The sequence below is a fragment of the Phyllostomus discolor genome, chromosome 9 (assembly GCF_004126475.2).
Source record: "Phyllostomus discolor isolate MPI-MPIP mPhyDis1 chromosome 9, mPhyDis1.pri.v3, whole genome shotgun sequence".
Lineage (NCBI taxonomy): Eukaryota > Metazoa > Chordata > Mammalia > Chiroptera > Phyllostomidae > Phyllostomus > Phyllostomus discolor.
In genome coordinates, this window is record NC_040911.2 from 76,091,164 (window position 1) to 76,115,265 (window position 24,102).

The 24,102-nt window shown below is 39.3% G+C and overlaps 1 protein-coding gene and 1 pseudogene across 5 annotated transcripts in view; one reads left to right on the top strand and one right to left on the bottom strand.

The window, feature by feature from the left end:
- Positions 1-24,102, top strand: part of PAK5 (p21 (RAC1) activated kinase 5) — a 274,928-nt gene that overhangs the window by 117,686 nt on the left and 133,140 nt on the right. The window lies entirely within an intron of this gene.
- LOC114506070 lies at positions 17,498-23,187 on the bottom strand (annotated as a pseudogene).

The following is a 24,102-nucleotide window of genomic DNA, read 5'->3' on the forward strand; positions in this document are numbered from 1 at the left end:
GTAATGAGATAGTGGGTGATTGAGGCTACTTTAGTTGGGGTGTCTGAGCAGACCACTCAGAGAATTTTGAGCTGAGAGTTGAACACTGAAGAGCCAGCTGAGTAAAGGTGTGAACGTGGGACACTTTATGTGCCATGAACCAGGATCTGGATGGATGTGTTCAAGGCTCAGAAAGCAGACCTATATTGCTTTGAGAGGAGTTTTGGAGAAGCATGACATAGGAGGTGACATTGGAGAGCCCTCCAGACATGGAGAAGTGTCTTGATTTTACTCCAATGGAGACAGAAGCCCTTGGGGAGTTATTAGCAGAGGAATTTATATTATATTTTTAAAAAGCTATTTTGTGCCCTGGCTGGCGTAGCTCAGTGGATTGAGCGTGGGCTGCAAACCAAAGCAGCGCAGGTTAGATTCCCAGTCAGGGCACATGCCTGGGTTGCAGGCCACGGCCCCCAGCAACTGCACATTAATGTTTCTCTATCTCTCTCTTTCTCCCTCCCTTCCCTCTCTAAAAACAAACAAACAAACAAACAAATAATTAAAAAAACTATTTTGTGCTATTTATCTAAAGAGTAGGGTGCTCAGTAATAGTGGAAAATAGGGTGCTGTTACCTAGGTAACAGATAATGGTGAGTTGGCTTCAGGACATGGCATTCGGGATAGATGGTTTTAAAATATATTTTGCATCTACTTCAGCTGGATTAATCTAAATGACCACCAATGCTTTTTATGAATCCCCAAAATAATTCTAATTTTCATATGAAGGGTATGCTGTTCATTTGTGTTTTAATGTATAAGATTCAAATGGTAATTTATTTTGCTGTTTCAAAGAACAACTTATGATGTATGTTTGTGGCCTGCTTTCAAAACTTAGAGGGGTTTGATGTGAAGTTGTGAAAAGAAATAAAATTCTTCCCTGAAATCTCATGTTTAGGCAGCTTATCTTATAACACATGGCAGCCAGGGCCTTCCAAAAGCTTCTGCAGCTCCTCTCCTCCTTCTTGCCTGGTTCCTGACCTCTAAGAACACTGTTAGTCAGACCATGAGAGGTAGATGATATGAAGGGTTTCTTCCTGATAAGAAACCTGATTATTTTAAGGACTAGAGACTTAGACTTCCAGACTGAAACTGTTTTTAAAATTTATTTATTTTATCCTTACCTGATGAGGACATGCTTATTGATTTTAGAGAAAGGAGAAGGGAGGGAGAAAGAGAGGAAGAAAAACATCTTTTCTCTTATAAGAGAGAAACATGTCGGTTTCCTCTTGTGTGCACCCCAACTGTGATGAAACCCGCAACCCAGGCATGTGCCCCAACTGGGAATTGAACCTACGACCTTTCAGATGCTACAACCAATTGAGCCACACTGACCAGGGCAAGACTGAAACTTTTATACTGGATTATTCCAAGGAATAATTTCAATTATTCCATTGAAATAAAAACTAAAATACTTAAAATTGGTGTTTCAAAAAGACAAGACTATGTGGATTTAAGCAATGTTTTCCAGAGAAACTAACACTCTCCACAGTGAGGACTTTCTGTATTGGACTATGTGACCATTGTGTAAGGGGGTAGGGGGCACAGTGAGAGGGTAAAGAATTATGCAATGACCTTGGCAAGTAGGTCCAAGATTCCAAGAAGCCAATACCCACTATTGGAGCATGGACCAACCTCAAACTGTGTGTTCAGAAGAATTTTCATGATAATTCACACAAACAGCATTTTAAGAGCTCAGCAAAGCACAGAATCCTGCTTTCCAGTATGCACAACTTTCCGAAATGACTCTAAATTTGGGTGTAACAACCCTTCTTCCCCCTACCCCAGACCCTTATCAAAAGGCTTTGGTTGTCAGAAAACAGCCTCAGTGCAGCAATTCTACAGTTTTAGGTAATTGAAAACCATGTAAAGCTTCAGTAAAGGCAAATGATAAAGGAAAAGGTGCAGCAGGAAAAAGCAAGCCCAGCAAACATCAGAGAGGACTGAGACTTTCTGGTACAGCTCCCAGAGTCCTTTCTCCATCTCAAATACTGCACTTCATTTTCTGATTATGACCAAAATATGTATGTGACACATTTGTCTCAGAGGAGCCAAGGCTGAGGCTTACTGAGAGATATTTTATATCCCACAGCTCCAGTAGCTAAAAGCAGGCTTTGCAAACAGGTAAACTGGTGTAAACCATCCATCCATACAATTTAAATAAACAGTATAGGACACCTTTGGGGAAATTTTGGACTTTTAATAGCATATTATAAATCACTAGCTGATGAACTTCACTTCTCTTTTGGGTAAGAATCAATATCACGGTTCCAGGTGCCCTTCAAGATAAGCAAAGAGGTACCCAAAATCAACTGCAAGTTAACCCTATCTTCATATACTCAGAGAATTGAGACATGTTAATACATTTGAGAAGACCTAAAAGTGTGACACAGTATTCTGTGATTGGTCTTGTCATACACTGTATTGGATACAACTCTTTGGTTAGCTGGAGAGATCATTAAAAAGCTAGGAAGTAGTAATTGGATTCTGGAGCAATGAGGATAAGATAAATCAGAAGGAGTAGCAATATCTTAGGTTGGTTTCCCTGGACTCAGATGGTAAGACAAAAAATTTAGATAGTCATGTTTACTTGGGAGGTGGTACCATTGTGTTTTCTAGAGGAGTGGGTATGTGAGATGGGGAAGAGAAGGGAGACAGAAAAGGTGCATTACCACTGCTGTGACCAAGAGGTGCATGATCTCATTGGGTAATTCTGGGATACAGTATGGAACATACCTTGGATTTCTCTTAAGGACAAGGAAACTAGGGTTTATAGCTACCTTCTCCCATCTGGCTTGGTTGAGGGCTGCTCCCTTAGGAAGAAGTGGATGATGTTAACTCTCTGGTATTTGTGATATGACATATATGTGGACCAAGGGGACTCCAGCAGTCAGAGGAAGTCCCCAGGTAAAGAGTCCCAGGTGTTTGCCATTGGAAGCCACCATCATGTCAGCATGCACAGAAATTATAAATTCCAAGGGGATATGGATGGAGCACCTAGAGGTCCTGCTATAAGAAGTGATACAACAACAATGATAATCATGATCATATTATTGAGCTATCATTTATTTACTGTATGCAATGTGTTATACCAAATGGCATTATATGCAGTTTATCATTTCATTCCTATTTTTTGGGCACTCGCTCTATGCTGTGTTAAGGGGTGGCAAATCTATATCTCATCACCAAAATCCTGCATTGTATACATTATCCTAGTCTTCAGTTTGTAGATGATCAGATAAAGTTGAGCAAAGTTGACCAAATTCTCTGGAATAACACATATAGGAAATAGAGTTGGGATTCAAACTCTGGTTTGCCTCCAAAAACCCTCCCTTAGTCATCCTGAATTAACTAATCAGTCATTGATATTTTTCTGGCACCTATTATTGAAGAGTTGGCAGTTGATACTTATATTTTTGGATACAAAACAAAAATTGCCCCTGTTCTCAAGGAGCTCACATGTTTGTGGAAGAGAAAGATAGGAAAACACGTAGTGATGTAAGGGCGATACTGGAAGTATGCTGTAGCTGTCAGAAAGAATCAAGTAAGGGAGTATCCATTGTTTCTGTATAACAAATGAACGCCATGACTTAGTGGCTTAAAACAGTAAGCATTGTTGCTCATGAGTCTTTGGTTGAGTTGAGAAGACCTGGTCTCAATCAAGTTCATTCACTCATCTGCAATCACCTACAATGAATCACCTTGCATTCATTGGCTGAAGGGCTGAATAGTCTAACTGGCTTCACTCACATATCTGGTAATTGATTGGATGAAGCTGGGTCAGCTCAGTTCTCCAGCAGGCTAGGCTTATTCACATGGTGGCTGAGGAAGGTTTAAGAGAGAGACCAAAAGTGCACAAGGCTTCCTGAGGCCTAGGCTTCAAACAATCACTTCTGCTGCATTTTATAGGCCAAAGAAAAGCACATGGTTCTGTAGAAATAGACTATGTCTTGATGAGAAGAGCTTCATGGCCAATTTTGAAAGGGCTTTGACACAAGGAAAGGAAGATCTAGATTGCAAGTTACCAAGAACAGGAATATCTACACTTGATCTTACCCAAAAGGCCAAGAAGCAATGGGACTAGAACCATCTGGATTAAGGTTCACAGGATGAGGAAGCATTCCCCATCCAGAAAAAGTAGGAAGCCACTGTAGGGCAAGAATCTATTATGCGTTCAAAGACACAGAAGCATAATGTCTCATAATGCTGTTGGATGACTTGGGAATGAAGGCATACAGTGATGATGGAACGAGAAGGGGCAAGCACCATGGAAGAAACAAGAAATCTGTAAAATGTGTCAAAATGCAGGAAAATACAAGTTAACTAGCAGGCAGAATAATATGCTTATGAAAAAGTGATAAGCAAATGGGAAAACAAATAAAGGTCAACAATGAGTGGATGGTTGGGTGGACAAATTACTGTGCCACATAATTAACAAAATGATAAGATTTTTCTCTTATGAAAGGATGTGTGGTTTGTATTTATTTTATAAAGGAAAAGAAGGAAGAAGGGATGGAAGGAGGAAGGCAATAACTTGGTGGGCACTTAGAGAAAAATGTGAGGCTGAGAGTGGGCCAAGGTGCAAGAACTTTTCAGCCTCTGCGTTGGTGACTTCAGGAGGGTAATGCAAAGATGTAAGCTATGTGATAGAATCTCTCTCTGTGGTGCACCTTCTGTAAGCATGCTAAGCATATCGAGTGGGTTTTTGTGGAAATTTATCAAGGATTTTTGCATTATGGTCCCAAACTGAAATTCCAAGGCTCTGCACCCCACCAAGGCCAAGTTTCTGGGCAGTTAGATAGAAATTGACATTAGGGATCTGTGCATGTGTGTTTCCACTGGGATGTGTGTGTGAAATGGTAATTTTCAGTTCATGGATTTTTTCACTTTGAGATTGAATTGTGTAAATTAAATAGAAGCCTTGTTCTTCAGTGTTCCTAAGTGACTTTTATTGTTCTCCTGGCCTGTGTTTTAAGTATGATGCTCTTCCAAGTCACCAGGTGCAGCACAATTTAAGTATAAGGCTTAACAGGTTGACATGAGCATCTCCAGCTCCTTGGAGGCAAAATGGGAACTTGACTGGAAGTAAATGCTGGTAAGACACATGAATGGAAAGCCTGGGCCAGAATATTCACTGTCATTGGCTTGGGGAATGTATTACGTTCATTCTTCTCTCCCAAATATGTTGGTGATTCTTTGCTCCCTGTTTCTGAAAAGTGAGATAAATGGTGGCATTTTCAAAGAGTAAAAGAAATGAAAAATAACGTAGTTAAAGCTAAATAAAAGTTAAATCTGACAGTAAAGATACAAAATCTAGTGCATACTCTCTGGCAACCTAATGACTGATTTGTTTATTAAGGTTTCTTTGGGGAGCAGATGCCTCCCCACTCCATTTCCCCAGCTCCCCTCCAGAGGTCACCACCACCCTAAGTTTTTGTCAATTCTTTGCTTAGAAAAAGAACCAAACATGAATATGTTATTAATGTTTGCTTCCTTTTGAACTTTATGATAATGATCTCACACTCAAGCAGTTTACAGATTTGCTTATTCCACTGAACATTTATGTGTCTAAGATTTCACCTATGTTGTGACATGTAGCTATAGTTCATTTTCAGGGCTAAGAATTACATTGTGTGAATATATCACCATTTATTTATTCTCCTGTAAATGGACATTTCTCTTGTTTCCATAGTCTGTATTATGAAGGTCCTATGATCATTGTTTATATATCACCGGGTGCATGTGCAAGTGTTCCTCAGGGCCATATAGACAGAAATGGGTTGTTTGGATATGAGATAGACAGATGACCAATCATCCCAGTTTGCCTGGATCTGAGGAGTTTCCTACATTACAGGATATTTAGTGCTGAAACCAGGACAGTCTCAGGCCAACTGGTATGAATAATCACCTTAAATAAATAAGTGTTCAACTTTACAACATAATAATAAACTGTTTCCCAAAGAGATGGTAGCAATTCACACACCCAACCAGCAGGAAATGGAAATTCCCCTTGAGAGCCATTCTGCCTATGCTTGGTGTTCTCAGTATCTTAATTTTTTTGCCACTCAATTGAGTGTGAAATGGTATCTCACTGTGATTTGAGTTCCCTGGTTGCTAATGAGGACTGTATCTTTTTATGTTTTCTTCTCCATTCGTGTTTTCTTGCCTGTGAAATGTCTTCTGTGTCTTTTGTTGTTTTTCTGTTGAGTTGTTTTGTCCAGCACATCTCTTTGTATTCTCTTGGTGTCACCACCAACCAATGACATTTTGTCAACAGTAGTTCTAATGACATTTTGGATTGAATAATTTTTGTTGTGGGGGACTGTGCTTTACATCATAATATGTTTAGTGTTATCTTTGGCCTCTACCCACTAGATGCCAATTGCTCCTCCTGTCGTGAAAACAAAAAAAGTCTCTAGACATGAAAATATCTCTAGTCACATATCCCCTAGGGTACAAAGTTGTACCTGGCTGAGAACTGCTGACCCAGATCCTTAGCAGCTTGCTCCTGCGTGAGAGAGAAGGGAGTAAACCAGACACATTTCCTCTCCATTTCTCTCTCTAGTGGCCCATTCCAAGGTATATGTCCCCGTACTGCACATTTAGAAGTGCCCCATGTCATTTAGCAGATGCATTTGCTGAGCTACTGGCTGTGTTTCTTCATGATTTAGGCAGTGTGGTGGCCAGGACAGTAACACATCACCTTGTCTTGCTTCCTATTCTTCCTGCCTCATTTCCTTTCTTATCCCTCTCCTACCTTCAGATTGCATATTCCAATTAGAGTGTTAGCATTGAATGTTTGTCTCAGGGTCCATTTCCTAGGAAAGCTGAGCTAAAACAAAAGGTTATAGAAAGGAGAACTTGTGGGTTTTGGAACTGATTTGCTAACCTGTCTGAAAGCAATAGGGACTCTGTGTGTGTGTGTGTGTGTGTGTGTGTGTGTGTGTGTGTGTTAAATTGGAATGAAAATAAATCCTGATATGCAGTAGCATCAAAATTATTTAAGCTTTCACCTGAGTAAATTGGGATAAGACTTAAGTGGAAGGTCAAGTGTTGGGAGATCTAGTAGCTGCAGTACACAATGAATGTTAGAGCAGTGATGATTATATGGATTATGGAGTAGGGTGGCAACTCCCTTTTATTTTGTTTTGACCTGCAAGAAAAAAAGTTAGGCTGAGGGTGGTTCATTACCAACTTCAGACATGCTCTGAAAGCCAGAGAGCATCTATGGCAGCTTTTTTTTGGAAGTTGCAGTAGCACTGATTTACAACATTATATAAGTTTGAGGTGTACAGCATTATAATTTGACATTAGTATATACTATTGTCATGCCTTCCAACAAAAGTCAGTAGTTTCTATCTGTCACCGTACTCTATGGCACCTTTGAAAGTGACATGTCTCTGGTCATTGCAGGGCAGACTGTGATGAAATCCAGGCCCAGGATTGGACTTTAAGGTTGGCAGAGCTGCAAGGAGACTGCACAGCTTTGTATGATCTCTTATTTCAAACTCATGGACCTGCCTCACAATGATGCTGAAACCTAGGTTGAGTTCACTGGGATAGATTATATTGAGAACCTTGAACTCCTAAATTCCCCTAAACTATTTTGGAGGACACAGGCAATTTCTTCTTGCCTGACAGAAGAACAGCCTACTCCACCTAAAGCAGATGCCTCATAAGATGATTATTGTTCTCCTTCAGATCTTTCTACTACTTCTAATTGCTCCAAGATGATAACTAGAATACAGTCTCACAAAAGAAGTATCAGCCCTTGTCCAGGAAGAAGTAGCTTACACATTGAATAATTGAAGGACCTGGCTAATATGTGCCATCAGAACCAAGGAAACCTACGTGGGAGTAGACTTGGAATGTATTTTGGGGAAGGGGAGATATACTAAAGTTGGATCAGAGATGATTTCTTGATATAGGGGCATTCACTCATAACTCAAGATGCAATCATTTGTCAAGGACACTTGAAGCTGGTCCTGAAGGTTTTTTCAGGTTGGTACTTTGAAGCCTGTACACTATGATGACCTATAGCAAATGGAGAGGACATTCCCCAACTTCATTGATGCAGCCTTGAAAAAGGGGCAGATGGCTCAGGGAGGAGGGTTAGAATGGATATTGGGATGGTTTCAGGTACAATCTAAGAATCTATCACTTGAGTATGTTCCTAACTGACCCAGAAGGTGCAGAGGATACTTCATTCCCCCAAAATAGTAAGATGGCTTCTGGGGAGGGGTGCTGGCACCTTAGAAAAGCTAAAGGCTGTCATCGCTTGATATTCAGAGGAGGTGTCTAGGAGTTGGGCTTCCTAGTGCCCCTGGGGTGACAGGACCCAGAGCAACAGAGGCTGAGTAGCAGGTGTTACTATTACAGGCAATGTGGACTTTACCATAAGGAGCAGCCAAATCAAAGGGCTAGTCAGGTTTCCCTGAGCTACAGGGATCTGATCATGGCTAAAGGGCCTAGAAGTCTTTGTGACAAAATAATTGAGTGGCTAACTGGGATGCTGCACAATTTGGGTAATTAGGAGAAAAAATTTCAAGAAAATATGACCATGGAATATCATGGCCCCTCCCAAGTTTCCACATCTGAATCAGTTCGCAGGTGCCAAAGGAATCAGGACGGTCAGCTCCCACTCGTTGTTATTTCACTTTTAATTATTTTTACATTTTATACATTGTTATTTTGTACTTACCTGCTAATTATAATACATGAAGTACAATGGGAGTGGAAACCAGTTTGTTATTTTGTCAACTTTTATTCTTGGTACATTTCTCCTTGTGAGGTATGTATGCTTGATTATGTATGAGGGAATCCTTGGGGCCTAAATTGAGGATATTTCATGTGGAGAATATTGCTTTACTTCCTATTAATAAAGTCAGGAATAGGGATAATTTTTACCCTTTTCTAAGTTCCATTCTTGGTCTGTCTCTTGGGCTTAACTGCCCTACCTTGCTTTGTGAAGGGCCTAAGACTTGGTCTCCACATCATTGTTGTCATTTCCACATTCCCATAGGTCTGTCCTGCTTTTTTCATTAAATTACTCTCTATGTGGGTTCTCTGGTTCCATTTTTCTGTCATTTATTTTGGCGTGGCAGGGGTGCTCAGATATTTCTTTTGCTATCTAGTAAGTCAACTTTCATTTTGAAAATGTATCCAGGTTATTTTTGTATTTTAACGTAAGGAACCTTCAGATTATCTAAAATGCCAAAATGAAGTAACTTTGGCAACATGAATACTACTAAATGCATTTAGGAACTGTCCAGTGCACCAATCTTAATGGGATTGGGTTTGGTCCAGGAAGCATTTTTTTTATTATTATGCCAAATCCAGGAAGCTTTTAATTGAACAGATCAGAGGGGCTGCTTTTCTCATTGTCAGATATCTTGCTCGCATGGTTAATAGATATTGATCAGAAGACTGGGCCTGTGGGTGCATATCCTGAGTGAAGCTTCACTAGTCGAAATGAGCTCCCTGTCTGTCCTCTCCATGCATTTTCTTATGGCCATTTAACACAGAGATTCAACATATGCTGAGCTGTCCCTCTTATTTCTGCCATATCTTGGAAGCAAGCTAGTATATAGTACTTTCAGAAAGATTTCCACATATTTCATAGTTGGATATGTAAAAAAGACAACTTCTTGACTGTCCAGAATACTCTTACCCTAGGAATTACCAAACCCCCATAATGTCAAGGAGAGAAATGTGAATGAACTTGACTGACAAGCCATGGGGTTCTCGTGCCCACAGAGAGTAGGCAGTATAAGAAACAGCAGGTGGTGGTGGGAACTGTGCAAACAATGTGGGCTGTGCCTTTCTAAAGCAGTGGCACTTAACTCCAGTCTGTTATTTCTCTATGGGAATATAGCACAGGTTGACTAGATATCTAATTTCATAAAGAGGAACTTGAAAGCTGGAGTTTTCTGATATTATATCTGCCAGTTTTAAACATTGATTTATTAAAAACAACCAAAAATATGCAAACAACAAAAAACCTGATTGTGTAGGAAATCAAAACACATTTACAGGCAACCTGCAAATTTAATCTAGCCTGCAGACAAGTTCAAATAAACAACACATATTGATAGTTTGAGATTGATGAATTTTAGAAAGTAAATCCTATCTGCATGACAATTTGATTATTTTGTGTCAAAGAAAATAACTTTTGTCTTATTTTTGCTTTTGTTTGCTAGGTTTTTTGCTTGGGATTTTTTCCCCCTAGTAAAAATTAAAAGCCTAATGGATACTGTATTGACTAAAGCTATAGGCACAGCAAAGATATTGTGTGTATGTGTGTGTGTAACGTGGAAACATACAAACAACTCAGGATCTTAACAAAGCTACACTATGACCCATCAATACCCCCTAGATTTATTTCCAAGGAAAATTAGTACTTAACATGTCTATTCATAGTAGTCCCAAACTGGAAAAAAGACAAATGTTCAATGGAAGAATGATAAATAAATACTGTTGTTCATTCACTATGCAACAATGAAGAGAACATACTACTGATAAAACAACATGGGTGAATTTCACAGACATTACATTGAGCAAAAGGAGCCAGACACCTAAAAGTGTGTATTTGTGACTCCATTTGTATGGCATTCAAAAACAGGCAAAACTAAATTGTGGTTTGAGAACTCAAAAATTAGTTTATGTTACAGAACTCTAGAAGGTACACAGGAGCCTTCTAGGGTTCTGGCAATGAATAGTCTTTCTCATAAGCCAAGGGGTGGTTTTATGGCTGTAAACAGTGGAGATTTCTGTGTTCTCTGTGCAATAAATAGAACATCAATAACTAAATGGGCAGCAGGGGTTGGTACAGTGAGTTCTGCAGCTCAGAGATGACCTCTGAGTAATTTAAAGGAGATTTTCAAGGGTCATTGTTTGCCACAGGTGTGAGAGAAAGGGGAACCGACCCCTTGAGAGTCACTTCCTCCCATTCCTCTCCAACATGTGATATCTCCATGGCAAATACACATATGTATGGAGATAGAGGCATTCTGCTTCCCCATGTGGCATGATTGTCCAGTTTTTCCAAGTCTTCCAGTTTCCCACCTATGAAATAGGAGTTCTTTTAGCCATCATAGATGTTTAGAGTTTTTCATAAAACCTAACAACTTAAAAGAGTGGAGCTTTGGAGAACATTACTGTGTACACTGATCCCATACCTTTTCCTGCAGTATCCTAGTCTCTGCACAATAAAAAACAAAACAAAACATAGAAGATAAGCCATCTCCCTTCATTCACAAGCTTAATATTTTTTTATAGTTCCCCAGTGAATAGGCTTAGTGGAGGGAAACAGGCACCACTGTCTGTTTCTCTGCCACTAGATATTTACGCTACCACACAGATTGCTTCTCATGCCCTGGGGCAAGTGCTGCCCCTGACAGGTAGCAATTGGAAAGGACCATAAAAGAGCTCCCAGCCTATTTTATTCAGCATCTGTTCTTTAGGATAGAAAGCGGTCAAAAGGGGAGAGTGTCTGTAGTAGAAGTAAAAGAGTAACTGGAGAAGTGAAAGCACATGCTCAGCCCTCAGGCTGAGAAGCCCTGAAAGGGCTTCTGCTGATACAATCAAGACTGTATATTCCAAACACATACTGTATAGGTGGGTCCTAGTTGCTTATGCAGCTTCTTGCTTAAGTGGCATGAAGTGCGAGAGCCCAAGCTCTGGTTGAAATACTGGGGATGCAGAGATGGGTATTGTGTTGTCACAGCCCACAGCTCACACTTTTTCACCTACCTTCCTAAAGACTTTATTCCTAACTGAAAGTTTTAGACACATCTTCACATAGTACTCAAAATATAGAACTACTCAGAATCTCTATAAAGTACTTACCTCACTCATCTGTAACCTAGAAAAGATGGGAAAAACTGGAAAATGATTTTTGTGTCAACTTCCAATTATTTTTATGTGTTTTTTAAAGGCACATTAAATCTCATGACAATAAGTTTCCTGGGAAGTTTGGCATTTCATTTCATATAATTTTCATTTGGCAGAATCAAATGTACCTGATTTGGGAGTCAGGTGACTGCAGTCATTTTTGGTTGCATCCCTTTGAGCCTACAAGGCAGTCTTGAACTCACTTCTTGATGTTTCTGAATACAGAGTGAAGCAACGTGAAAACACCTTGTGTCTGCCTACTGTATAAGTTTGATATGAAAGAAAATGAAAGGCACTTGAAGAAAGTGGAAAGTGTGAGGTCAATGGAAAGTATGACCAGCATTTTCCCTGGGTTTAGGAATCATATCAAATGCCATGTCTGCAAACATTTCTTGGATGGCATTCTCTTTGTTTCATGCAAGTCATGTTTCATTTTTATGGGAAAGGCAAGTGAGTGTCTTCAGGTGTGGAAGAATAACTAAAAAGCATGGGTTTTAATGGGGGTGAAGGAAGTGTACAGTTAGCATACAAAATAGTGACCTTTATTCAAGCTTCTCCTTCTAGCTAGCCAAATGACATTAAATAAAGTTGTTTTTCTTTATTTCTAAAATAGGAATTAATATCTACCACCCTGATCTATTGATACTTAAGAGGAAAGTTGTAAACATCAAAGAAATCATATATGAAAAGACTTCAAAGGTGTAAAATAAGACAACAGGCAGCTAGGGTTTACACCACTTTTTCCTTCTCTTCTCAGAAAGGATTTTAAACAATATGTTGAGGGTTCTGAAGAGATTAATCAAGCCACCTATCCAACTTGCCATACTGTCTAATTTATTTTCTTCTTTTTCAAATCCCAATAAATATAGTAAGTAGCAAAGGCACTGTGCTGCCAATTGATCACAAAGGCCAAATAGCTCTCACATCATGGGCTGTTGTCAATTGCTTGGAGAACCTTTATAGCCAATGTTTTATTATATCAATGTTGGTCATTACTTGGAAAAACGTATAATATATTGTCCAAATGAGGACTGGTTTGAGAACAAAAAGGAGAGCTGTTAACATTTATGCCAGGATAACAATAGTAAACTAGGACTGTTCTGGGCCAAAAATATTGTTTAAAAGCTTTTTTTTTTCAGTCAAGTCATAATTATGTCTATATGTTCTAACTATAAGGCTACATGTGGGGAAGATTTTTAAAAGCAGTCAAATTAAGTGTATTTCATGGTTCCAGTCTTCAAGAAGCCAGAGTCTATATGGCAAGAGAAAGCTTATGAAATGCAAAGATGCAAAAAGTATAAATGAAAGCCATCATGTTAGTGACTGTTGGATTGAGTGGGGTGGAAGTCAGGAGACTCAGACATGACTGTGGAGTCTCAGACAACCTTGAGTCTCTGGGAGCCTTTCTGGGAGGGGAAGACTTTCATTGCGTGAAGAAGACTGGTGGGATCTCAGTAGATTTTGAGAAACCAAGATGGTAGGCATTGTAGGCAAATTAAATAGCTTGTATAAACACAGAAATAGGTGGGTTTCCATGGCTGTGTGTAGGAGGCAAAGAGAAGAAGGCTATAAAAGAATTTTTTAAAAGATAAAATTTATTCTTTCAACAAATGTTAATTGAGCACCTATAATATTATGGGCAATGTTCTAAATGCTATAGATTCAATAGTGAACCAAACACAAACCTTAGTCTTATGGGGTTTGTATTCTAATCTATTTTATGAACTTCCCTTGAAAACTGCAACTCTTCTGTATGAACTTTTAGATGGCAAGACTGATTTAAAGTCAACTGATTTTCTAAACCAAAATCTGAGACATGGAGAAGGGTTTATCAAGCAGCCATCCATTCATTCAATGAACATTTGTTATGAACCTGCCAGGTGCCTGGCACAGTGTTAGGGGCTGGATTTACCACAGTGAGAAACATGGGGAAAGCTCCCTGCCTCCGAGGAGACATTAATCTAATAAAATTGGGTCTCCCATATTATATATCTTGAGCCACAGACATGAATGTTTTTAAAAAATAAAGGTTCTTCCAGCACTTCTTTATATATTCACTTTATTCATACAGAGCTAATAAGGGAAAAGCAGTTATTTGCTTTCCTCTATAATACAGTTTCCTTGCTCTGATTATTTCTGTGTAGGCCCAAGTCTTTGCTTCTGCAAATTTAATAGATGCCTATGGCAATTGGGAATCAACAGCAAACAAAGACATCTTTCTCCCACATGTCTGCTGCAGAGAGAACTAGGCCATGAGAGAGGTCTCATTTGGAATATGTGAGATGGTAACCTGACTATGACATAATCCCCCCATCCCCTGAAAACACTCTACTTCAGACAAGACAATATATGTAAAACATTGTACTACAGAGCTAATATCATTGTATAAAAAAGGAATAACTCAATTATTCCCAGGATTCTGGGGCATACATCAAAAATCACAGAAACACAGATTGTCAGACCTACCCCCAGAGATTCTGATTTTGTGGTAGTGTTGAGAATTTGCATTTCTAAAAATCTGAAGTGATGCCTGGGTGAAAAGCCCAGAAGCTACATGTTGAGAACCACTGCATTATTCTTTAAATATGTGGCTATAATATGACTACAAAATAGGTTGATCTGCAGATATGTAAATTATAATATTTATGAAGGAGGCTACTGTGTTTTTATACTCTATATGGTAGCCACTAGCCACATGTGGCTATTAAGTAAGGTTTTGAAATGTGGCTAGGGCTATATGTCCAAATAAAAATATTTTGGATCTTTTACATTAAATAAAGTATATTATTAAAATTAATGTCACCTGGTTTATTTTTATTTTTAATGTGGCTACCAGGAAGTTTGAATAAACCTGTGCCTTGCATTACATTTCTACTGGACAACACTGGTCTATGAAATTTTCTAAATGTGTGTGCTGAGGGTTTGGAGGTTTTCGCTTTCTTTTTTCTTAGAATTTGGATTCTTTTAGAACTTAAGAGTTACCAACAGAGAAAGAGTAGGTATTTTGCTTTTCTATGTAAATAAGTGGTATACATTTTAATGGTACCCTTTTGATTCAATTTATTTTGAATCAAAACAGCCTATTGCAAGATAGCAAGAGGACTCTAGAAAGAGTCCTTCAGTAGATGCTTCACCATCTCTATACCTTAACTGCTATAGTTGGTGGATCAGTTTCTCTTGAGTTTGCTTTAGTTCCTTGGAGTGGCTAAGATCTGCTGTCCTTTAGAAGCAAAGGCTGTAAAGGCCATTGAACTTCCCTTCTCTGAGGCATTTGGACCCCATTAGCAATACACACAAGTCTGTTACAGAAGGATTGTATATCTAAGCTTCAAAGAATATATACATGACCTTGGTGAAGGCAAAGACTTTTAAAACAGGACTCCGAATGTAATAGATATAATGAAAATGTATCTAAATACTAACTAAAAAATAAGTACATGTGTTCATTAAAAGCAATGTTAAGAGAGTATAAAAAATTATAGAGTGTGAACAAATATTTTAATATATACATACATATATTCCACAAGGGACTTTTATCCAGAATTTATAGAGAACTCCATCAAATAAGTAAGAAAAGGGGAGATAATCCAATGGGAAAATGGACAAGGGACTTGAGCAGCTATGTTGCAAAAGCGAATATCCAAACAGTGAATGCATGTGAAAAATGCACATACTCATTAATCATTAGGGAAATGCAAAATAAAGCCACAATGAGATGCTACTACACACCCACCAGAATGACTATAATGAAAAAGATTGACTGTAACAAGTGTGAATGAGGATGTGAGCAATTCATAAGCTGCCAATGGGAATGTAAACTGTATATTCACTTTGGAAAGCAGACTATAACTATGTACTAAAGCCATATACACATACCCTTGACATAGCAATTCCACTCTTAGGTGTCTGTATACCCAACAGTAGTGCATCATTACATGTGTTCACCAAAAGACAAGTACTAGAACATTCATGGCAGCATTATTTCTGATAGTTTCAAACTGTAATCAGCCCAAATACACATATCAACATTAGAATGAATTGTGGTATAATTATACAATGGAACAGTAGACAGCAATGTGAAAGAATGTGGCATACAACAGCATGAATAAATCTCACAGATGTAATGCTGCATCAAAGACACTTGACCTAAAAGAAGATGGGCTGTGTGATTCTATACATGTAAAGTTCAAAATCAAGCAGAATGAATCTCTGATGGAAGAAGTCAGGATAGTGGCTGATCTTTGGTGGAGCTGATGACTAAGGCACAGCTGGAGGGAGGCTGCCAGCGCTTTTCTCCTTGATCTGATCTGTTCTATGGCTTCAAGAATGTGTTTTCTTTGTGCACATGAACTAAGCTGTACATTCTGTACTTCATGTACGTTTTAATTTAATAGAATGCTTACTTTAACAACAGATAGAAGAGGAAGCACAGTTAAATCCCCATGACTGACCTCGAACTTACCTCTTTAAACACATGCGCGCGCGCGCACACACACACACACACACACACACACCTATAGGTATATCCAAGAACTTAAAACTATAGGCTGCAACTGATTTATAGAAATTATTTAGCCCTGGCTGGCATAGCTCAGTGGATTGAGTGTGGGCTGGTAACCAAAGTGTCCCAGGTTCAATTCCCAGCCAGGGTACATTCCTGGGTTGCAGGCCATAACCCCCAGCAACCGCACATTGATGTCTCTCTCTCTCTCTCTCTCTCTCTCTCTCTATCTCTCTCTATCTCTATCTCCCTCCCTTCCCTCCCTAAAAATAAATAAATAAAATCTTTAAAAAAAAGAAATTATTTAATTAGATTTTTGAAACTATCAGTTCATTTTATTTATTACAAATTCCTCATTAAGCATGTCATTTAAAATCAAAATATAACCACTGTATTATAGAACCTTAAAGTTTGAGTAGTATTTTCCATATTCAACTAGATATCATGTAGCTAGTAGATCCTATATGATTCAACCTATCCTAAGAAACATTAAAAAAATAAAGGTCCTTGATGGAAGGCATGTTCTATATATAATGAGATATGAAAAAATCTATAATTCCAAAGACTTTTGATAATCATAAATTTATACAAGTCATCCGTTATTTGCATTAGATTGAAATGATAAATTATATAGAGGCATTACTTTAGAAAATATAATTTGTACTTCCATGAGTACACTGATGTATTTTCTTTTTCTTTTCTTTTTTCTCTTCTCTTCTCTTCTCTTCTCCTTTCTTTCTTTCTTTCTTTCTTCAACTGTATTTTTTTAGTGGATTGCTACATTCAAATGAATATATTTAAATTCACAAAATGTCATTAGTAATGACTATTCCATAAACATCATTGGCAAAATTTTTTTAAAGGAACAAAAGGGGGATAATGAGAGATGTTTTCAACTCTCAGTAAAGAGTACCAATGCAAGTATTTTTCATGAAGAAAAGCAGAGAACAATGTCCAGTAATTCATGTACAACTTGAACTAAAATACCTCTTCATATTGGTTCTGAGGATTGAGAACAGAATGAGTTTTTCTAATCAAGTGGTTCATGTAAAATAAAATGTGAAGCTGTACATATATAGGTTTGATTTAACTGTGGACCCATGCTTTTTTTTTTTAAAGTGAGGTAATTAAACAAAGGAAAACAAAATCAAAATACCTCATAAACAAAGCAGTTCTACTTGTAGCATCTGTCCTTTTCACCACTTAGTGGGGCAAAGTGTCCAATAAAATGTAAAATGCAGCATGCACAATCATGTAATCTAAAAACTTTTCATGATAACTTATTGCAAATTGCACTTGACAGTTCACCACAACAATGGGGAACTGGCCCCTTGTTCACTCACACACAGCCCTTGCACCCCAAATTGAAGTCAACAGTGTAACAATCTGGATAAAAAGTTTACAGCTGTGCTCAGCCAGCAAGCCCCACACTCCTGGTGGGAGCCCCCCAGGCAGGACACTGCTTTGTTCTGCTCCTTCCTGGGGCTCTCATCCTCAGGCAGGCAGTTGGGCAGCCCTGTGTTGTATTTTACTTCCACAGCTATATCCTAGAATGAAACCAGCATCTCTCCTCCACTTTCACTTTTCACAGTGAAAGGCTTGCTGAGCCTTCATAACCTGGTTGGCATTATCACTGATGCCAAAGCCTGTGCTTTCAAATCTGAATGGATTCGCACCAGACATCTTTCAATACCCATTTGAAAAGTAAAGCTAATAACACCTTTAATTTTTAACAAAGTCCCTTCACATAGATTTCTCCAAGACATATCATCAAGACAATCTATATGCAAAACCACTGTTTTGCCACATTTGTTTGCAGTTCTCAGAACAAACTGAGCTTTCCTTCTTCATGAGTGTATTTCATTGAAACTATCACTATCTGCCATGTTGGAAGATTGAATGTGTAGATCTCAGAGGCCATCAGTTTTGTTTTGCCTGGAGTTGTAGTCTAGTCTTGATATGGTTTCTTCCTTAATCCCATAGTTGTAGGACTTCCATTCAGCTCAGTTTGTGATGGTTCTAAATGATGGTTAGTCTATAGTTTAGTTGTAATTTTGATGTGATTGTGCAAGGATGTGAGCTGTGTTTACCTATGCAACCATCTTGACCAGAAGTCCAAATCCTTGATGTATTTTCATAGGAAGTTAGTCTTAGTGTATATTTTTATAAAGTACTAATGAACTAAAAGTTATATGACTCAAAAGTTACATGACTCATTTGTTCAAATGCACTTTTTGGTTATAGTTTATAAGTATATGATTATAATGCAGTAACATTTCTATGTATGACTTCTTTGAAATGCTACATTACTGACAAGTTTCCACTAATTTAATACGTTATATGGCTCTTTGAGTTAGAAATGACTACAATTAACTGTTCTTTAGTTTATTAACATTACATACTGAAGAGTGCTCATATTGTGAGAGATACAGACATACAGACAGATGCACAGAGACACAAGGATAGAAGAAAAATGGAAATGGGGGAGCAAAGGAGAAACCAAAAGATAATGGAAGTAGAGAGGAAGAGAGAAGAAACTACTACAGTACTCTCTCATTTCTACATTGACTTCTTCATCTGGGAGAATTAAAAAGCCAAATCAGTTTCTCCTTTCTATACTGTTCCAGAGCATCACTTACAGAGCATTAAGGTATTATCTTACTCTTAGATTATCAAGAATAATGTTAGATTTACAAAGAATTAGCTGCTTTTATCCTTTTCTGAAAAATGTCAATTGCCTTCACAAATGGTCAATTACATCTCTCCTCACAAAGGACTCATTTTTCATTCATGGGACCAGACGTTAATTCACTCAAGTTACACGGTACATAGAATAGGTAGAATATGTTATGATATTGATCCCTGATTTTCCGGTAAGAGGGGAACTAGCATTGCTTCTTTTACCAAACCTATGAGACAGATTGTTTGTTTTGTGAGTTTGAGTGTTGGTGGTGAGAGGGGGAAGCTATTTCTTTTTTTTTAAAATGAAGAACTAATTAGGTACTTATCTGCCACTTTCACACAGCTGCTAAGCTGGTATTGACCCATGTGAAACTCACACTCTTTCCAGGATAACATCCAGGCTCCCAGTTTCAGAGCTTTGTCATTACAACACACCCCTAAGTCTTTTTGAATGTCATAATTACACATTTCCAAAGTTTTTTAATGTGATATTCCTTTCTAATAACTCTTTTAAAATTTTGTTATGATTGATTTTAGAAAGAGAGGGAAAGAGAGAAAGAGACATCAATTTGTTGTTCTACTTATTTATGTCTTCATTGTATGTGCCCTTACTGGGGATCAGACCCACGATGTTGGTGTATCAGGGTGACACTCTGACCAACTAACTGAGCTATCCAATCAGGGCCCACATTTCCAAAGTTCTAATGTATATTTTACAACTATGTAAAAAGGCATCATGAGTGTGTAGGTACTTGGATTATGTTTAATTCTAAATGTTCTTTATTCTCACCTCTAAAATAACTAAATAAATGAAGTTAAATCGGCTACTTCAAAAACTATAGAATTGGAATTTCTTTGGTATCAAATACCTTCATTTCAATCATATTATATGGAAGCATTTCCATGAAATAAAACATAGTCTAACTTCCAATGGGAATAAAATTATGGTCAACTCCTATTAGGGTTCATAGATAAATCCCTACACATACAGTGGCAAAAATGGAGTCCTAATACTTCTGAATCATGTTTTGGGACTGAGTTTCCATTTTAGTATGGAAGATGTTATACAAACAAGTAATTTAAGAAGGGAAATGCAACAATGATCTCACACACAAGGAATGTTGTGTTCACACAAGGAATGTGGCTTTAGTATTTTTTGACATTAATGTTAAGTTAGATGCAATACTAGGGGAAAAGGTCCTGTTATTTGGCTGTTTTATTTTATATGATACTTTAAAAATATGCTCAAGAACTCTAATAGAATGAGTGATTACTAAATATTACTTCTCTGGGAGAATGTGTGATGCAGACCCTGGCTCATGGGGTCTGCCACATTGTGGATGAGGCACAAGAAATTCACATGGACTACCAAGTTCTGTGGAAGAAAAGGGACAACATGGCTTCTCTCTGAAGAGGAGAAAAAGCCTCAGACCTTGCCTCGATAGGCTTTTATTGTTTCTCTGGGCACAATACATAATGGTCCTCATTTACTATGCACAGGTTCACTTTAGGTGTTACCTTTTACAGAAAACAAAGGAGAGGATGCTGGTAATCACATCACAGAAGAGGGATATTTGCAAATGAAAAGGGAAACGTGGTTGAATGGGTCACACTCCTGGTTTAGCATGGATTTTAGGAAGTTACTGTAAGCACTTGCTGTTTCAATTCAGGGTGAGGGAGTTTTAGCAAAAGCAAGTCTCATAGCGGCCTAGGTAGAGTGCAGGCCTGATTCCCCATGGGAGAACCTATCCGTTGGCATGGGTCCTGTGCATCTCCGAGTAGGAGCTGGGCCCACGCCATGCAGAATGGTCTCCTATAATGTGTTGTAAGCAGAATTTGAACAAATGATGCATGTACATGAGTGGGTTCAGTGATATCTTTGCCCACGAACTTAAACTTGAGTCCACATAATAAGGTTAGCTTAGCAATCTTAGACACTTTAGAAAGCAGGAATAGCAGCCCCATTTCAAGGTGAGAGTCAGTTAAGACTTATGATCACTTTTCAAACGTTTTGAAAACATTGTTTTTATTTTTTAAAGATTTTATTTATTTCTTTTTAGAGAGTGGGGAAGGGAGGGAGAAAAAGAGGGAGAGAAACATCAGTGTGAGAGAGAAACCTGGCCCACAACCCACACATGTGCCCTGACTGGAATCGAACCAGCAACCTTTTGGTTTGTGGGATGGCGCCCAACCCACTAAGCTATGCCAGTCAGGGCACAAGTATTATTTTTAAACCCAAAGTCAAAATTAATGACCCCAAATAAAAGTGTTTGTACAAATAAATAAATTGCAGAGTGAATATGAGGTGCTGTTAAAAGTCCTATAATGAGCCCTGGCTGGTGTAGCTCAGTGGATTGAGCGTGGGCTGTGAACCAAAGTGTCGCAGGTTCGATTCCCAGTCAGGGTACATGCCTGGGTTGCAGGCCATGACCCCCAGCAACCGCACATTGATGCTTCTCTCTCTCTCCCTCCCTTCCCTCTCTAAAAATAAATAAAAATAAAATCTTAAAAAAAAGTCCTATAATGAAATAATGAGCAAGGTTCTTTGGATATAAAGAATGTAAGAGGACTTGTTATGTGGTTTTGTTACAGAACAAACAAGGGGGTGGGGGGCCTGGGACGATATACTATTATTGAAAGAAGGTCCCGGGTCCGTTATGTCCGCCACCCTAGGAAAGACGTCTCTCAATGCCAGAGATTTGTGAAAAGGAAAGGAAATGTTTATTTAAATGCTATACAAACTTAAAGTAGTGACCTAATGTCTTTATCAAAAAATCCTAAAGTCCCTTAAAAGACCCACAAACAGACACAGTCCTTCCTTCCTTCCCCTTTGCCCAGTCCAGAGTACCATATCTCAGGAAAGGAAATAGAAGTCCATGGCTCAGGCAGTCCTCTGGTTCTTCCCAGTTAGTACTCCATCTCGATTGGGAGACCTCCCTGGGTTCCCGGCACCCTCAGCTGAGTTGCTGGGATCTCTGCTAAAACCAGGTGGTGGTTCCCCTTCTAAAGCTGTGGGGGTCCCCACTCTGGCAAAGGCACATGGTCCTCTCTCCCAGGGCCACGGGAGTCACCACTCTGTCAAGGCCGCGTGGTTCTCCCTTTCTCAGGGCTGCGGGAAGGGAGAGTCCCCACTCTGTCCAGGCCGTGTGGTTCTCCCTCAATGGCTGCCGTGTCTGGGTTTAAATCCCCCGAGCCAATCTTTTTCTGCAGCCCCATTTCCGACTCCTCCTACACTTGGGCACACTTGCCCTCAATCTGCTGTCTTCTCCAGCTTTTCTGGTCGCCATCGTGGGTCTGGGCAGGTGTCACCCCATGTCATGGAGCCAATCTTCTCCCAGCTCCCACGCAGGTGCTGTAACTCAGAGGACCTGCCCCCCAGGTCCCATCTTTGGGGGGGGGTCCCTTTCCATCCCCCTGGCCTTGAGCATGGCCATAGCTATTTAGCATATCTAAGTGACCAGCCAAAGGCTATAGGTATGCTAAATGACCATGCCATGGATTAGCTGCAAAGCTGCCCTGCATGTTCTTGCTCTGTGTGCCCCTTCCCCCAACTCACACCTGTAGAGGAAGGGGTGAAGACATCTTAAAATCTCCTAGACACCTTGAGTTCTGGACCCCATTTCAAATGCCTATTTGGGGTCCCCCCTCTTGGCTGCACCCTGTAACAGTTTCATTTTTCCTTTCCCTGTAAATGAGAGAATGAGATTTGTGACTTATTTTGTAAATCATAATTATTAAAATTAGATGATTCTTAAAACTGAGAGTGACCAGAAATCTGTGATGTCTTCACAAATTTTTGTCCAGAGTATGAATGGAGATCCATGTAAAGGATCCTGCCTTTGGAGTGGTCAAAGGAAAATAAGGTGGTTTCCCATTTAAACTCTGCCAAATGCTGGCCATTCAGTCAACATGCTACTGATTAGCTGGGTGGCTGAGAGATGATCATAGGTCCTTTTCTTCCCATAACGTGTATGATTTTGGTGGCAGGGTTCCCTAAGGCCTTTGGAGGACTTGTAACTCCAAGAACAATATTTCTTCTTTACCCTCACTCTTCCTTTCCTCACCTTTTCCATCACCATCTAAGCATCTTCAGTAATCAAGTGTATCCATCTTTTGGTTCAGATGTTACTCAGTTTGTTGTAACTCTGTGGGTTTTCTCCTGGTAACTCTGTATTTGAGATATCTACCAGTTCATCTCCTCTTAGGCTTGTCTGAGTGTATGTTTCCATGGGGCAGCTATAGGGCACACAGATGCTGCTGTTAACCTGCCTGTGTCCCTGTGGCCTTTTCTGGCTATGAAGCCTCTATGTGGAGGGCAGGGGGGCACAGGGAAGCAGACAGAAGTGGTGAAGAACTAATACCCCTGGGAACATCTCTCAGCTAAGGATGGACAAGTGTTGATGGATAAATGCTGCAGCTTCCCAGCTCCTGGGTGAAATGTAGGGAACAGGGATAGGAGACAGTTGTCTTCCATAGGTCCCCAGCAAGATTGAGAGCCAGTTGCCCACAGCAGTAACTTGCTCATGAACTCAGTTTGTGTTGGTAGCCTTCCTTTGCCTGAATCACTATCCTACTTCCCTTGCTTCCTGGGACTATCTTGCAAATAAACTACTTACACTCAAGTCCTTGTCGCAGAGGCTTCCTCCTGGGGGAACCCAACCTAAGGCAACCTATTTCTCCTTTCAAAGATGACATGAAATGCCCCAATGGATGTTGTATTTCATCAGAAAGCATTTGCTTTGGGAACTAGCAGTCCACACTGTAAGCAGCCACCACAAACACCAGATGGGGGCATTTTAGATGTGCGATGATTAGCCTGTCCGCTGCAAGACTCTTGCTGCCATCAGGATTCCACCTTTTATGACCACAGCCTCCCATCATCTTTCTGACCAGGGGCAGAGCTGCTGGCAATTTTTCTATCAACTGACCTAAGTCTTTTACTTTCAGATAGCCACATCTACATGACATTTATAGCTGGCTCACTAGGCAAAGAG